The following is a 3,283-nucleotide window of genomic DNA, read 5'->3' on the forward strand; positions in this document are numbered from 1 at the left end:
AAACAGGGCTGGCTTCATTTCAGGGTTCAGTGCTTTAATCCTTGTGACTGAAACAACCTAGGTAATTTCTCTATACTTTGTTTCCTCCTCGGTAAAAATAGGCCATATTGAAGCCTATCTACTTGGGTTGGCACAAGGATCACATGTTACTCACACACAAAGGATTCATAGCAATTCCTACAAGTGAGCACTCAGTACAACTTTAATACTATTGTTATTACTAATAAATGCTAACATTAATACTAACACTAATACTAATGCTGCTAACTCCTATTTAGCAAATTTAAGTACATTTAGACTCCAAAAGTTGTGCGGTCCACTTGTGTTAGGAATTAATCAGCAGGGACCTCAGCTGCACTGAGGGGATAAACATGAGATTATTATCTGTAATGGGATGGATAATCTCACTCCTTCCATCCCTCTCTTCATTTTTCCATTCCTTCTCTTTCTTCCCTCTCCTCCTTCCTCTGTTCTTTCCATGTCTTACATGGTCCCTTTAGTTTCAACCTGTCTTCTCTGTTTTTCTTAATCTTCTACATTTACTATTATTTTCTCCAGTCTCCTCTACCAGTTGAAGTGCGTGGTTGAACTCATAATGTCTGGTAGAAGATTAATATGATTTTTCCCCTATTGTCAGCATTTGAGAGGAAAAGAGCGTTCCTAAAGCTACTGGAATACATTTTAGTAGCTGGGTGTCTGTAGTCTCAGCAACTCAAAGGGAAAGACTAGAGGAACATTGCTTGAGCACGGGGTAATTTCAAGACCAAGTGTGGGTAAGACCTATCACAAAAACTAAGAATGCACCTAAGATGAAACTCAGTGTCTCACCCTTTGGAAACCATGCTTTAGTTTGATTCAAGTGACTTTCCTACTTCCATACTCTTTAATGAAACACTTTTTCTGTGTTTTTATGGAATAAAGAAGAGTTCTTGGTCATTAGCTCCACAGGGGTGAGGAGCTATACTTTTATACACAACACTGTATCCTTCATGCTCAGCATAAGCCCCGTTGTACAGAGAGTTGCCGGCACATAGCTATTGCTCTCAGGAACCGACATAGAAATCTGAGGCTTGAACTCTGAATTTTCCTACTTATTAGAGGCATATCCTAAGGTAAATTATCTAGGAAATACTCCAAGATTCAGACTTCCTATGTAATGTGTATAACATAATATAGCATGATGTAATAATATAGTATAAACTCAATAAAATAAAGGCAATAATACCTGTACTAAAAGAACTAGAATACTTTCTAGTAGTTTGTGACTATGTAAATAGAATTGTGTAAGTATGAGGAACAATGGGAAGTCCCAAGAAGTTTAAATATAATTTTTAAAACTACCCTAGGTGCAAACAGAAATCCCTTTTAGAAGTAGGATACACCAAATTGGTCCCTTGCAAGTAAGCAGAATACTAAGAGTTGTCAGAGTTAAGCTAAGAGGTCCTATTCCCTTTTCCTTCCCTCCCTCCCCTCCCATTTTCTTTCTTCTTGCTTTAAATAACAGTGTTGTTAGTTAGTGACAAAGTGAATGGGCAGAGTGAATATACAGAGGTGTACAGATGACTGATCAACCATCCATCTCAGTAAAGGTATTTCTAACGGTATCCGTAGTCAGGACCTGTGGCTGCTAAGCACATGCTCCACCATTGAACTCTAGCCCCAGATCACCAAAAACAGCTCTTGAATGAATTATCTCTAGAGAAGTGATGGCATATCTGCTTATAGCTTTCAAAAAATCCAGAGTTTTTAAATTTTTTTGGATTATTGGTGTACTATGTGCCAGTCTGCTTTGTAAGGCTATAATATCTCACACAGTAAATTATAAGAAAAAAAAAAAAGAAGACGTTTAGGGAGTCTGAGAGTGCTGGCATCCAAGGCACCAGCATTGATGGGCTGCATCTGTTAAGAGCCCTCTTGCTGAAATATGGGAGAATTACCCAGGAAATGAGGTAGGAAGAAAAGGAAGGGATGGGGGAGGGAAGATAGAGGGCTGACCACACCTTTCCTAACAAAATCATTCTTCAATTAATAGTCTTGATTTGGCTATGGAGGCGGTACTCCCACAACTAAAGTATCTCTTAAAGATTGTAACTCAATATTATCAAACTAGCAATTAAGACTCAACATGAGCTTTGGAAGGTAGTTAAACCACAGCAGCTTGGTTATTATTTTATGATTTATGTTTTCTCAAAACCAGAGGAGCCCAATATAACAAATTATCACTATTCCAAGAAATAATCAGATCTGGGCATTTCTTGCTTATTACTACATTACTATTGCAACAATAAATCCTTATTTGTATATTTATTTTTATATAATAGCATTGCTAAAGAAAATAGTTTTAGAAGAACTTATTTGAAAAATATTTTTACCTCAATGTATTGAAATACAAAATTCCTTATTTGCTTTGAATTTAAAATGTTTCCCCATATACTTAATGCTTTAAGCTTCGGTGAAATTCTCTTTCAACTATTAAGGCCTGATTACTTTTTCCTTACATTTGAATGAATAAACAGTTTCCTGATAAATCATTTTTTCCTGGCTTGCAGTTCTTTTTATTATCTATCATCTATGTATCTATGTATCTATCTATCTACCTATGTACATCTATGTATATATTTCAACTATTTTTATCTTCATTTAGCTTTTTCTTTTCCTTTACCTTAGAATTGGAACATATTTAACAAGTTAGCATGTTAACTGCCCAATGATTAGCTGTCCTGTAAATAGATCATTTTAGAGGCTACCACTTTACCTATTGGCTATAAGAATATGAATATTCCTGGAAGGGGAACAAGAAATGTCTAAATGCCCGAGACTGTGGGAAATACGTGAGAACGTAAGGTTAGGAGAAGAGGAAACGGGAGAATAAGCAATGTCTTCTTCTGTTGGGACATGACATCATGTGTGCCACAGCTGACCCTGAGCACAGCAGGCAGACACTTTCTTGGTCAATTATTCGTTCACATGGGAAATTCCCCTGACTGGTAATGATTCCTTTGGTTTGCTGATGATTCCACAACTATTAATTTCAAGATCTTCAGAGATTTCCAGAGTCCTCTGACTTTCAAGGAGCTGCATCTGATTCACTGTTTCTGTATTAGTCCCATTAGAGTATAGATATTTGGGTACTTTTAATCTGGGAGTTTACAAGATGCAGAGCAATTTTTTGCTAGATAAACATAAAAATATCAGGGTGGTGATGCAGAGAATGTGCAAGAACAGTCTGGGGATATTCCTCAGTTGGGAGAGTCCTTGCTTACCATGCACAAGGTCTTAGGGT

Source organism: Mus musculus, chromosome 9 (assembly GCF_000001635.26).
Source record: "Mus musculus strain C57BL/6J chromosome 9, GRCm38.p6 C57BL/6J".
NCBI classification, from domain to species: domain Eukaryota; kingdom Metazoa; phylum Chordata; class Mammalia; order Rodentia; family Muridae; genus Mus; species Mus musculus.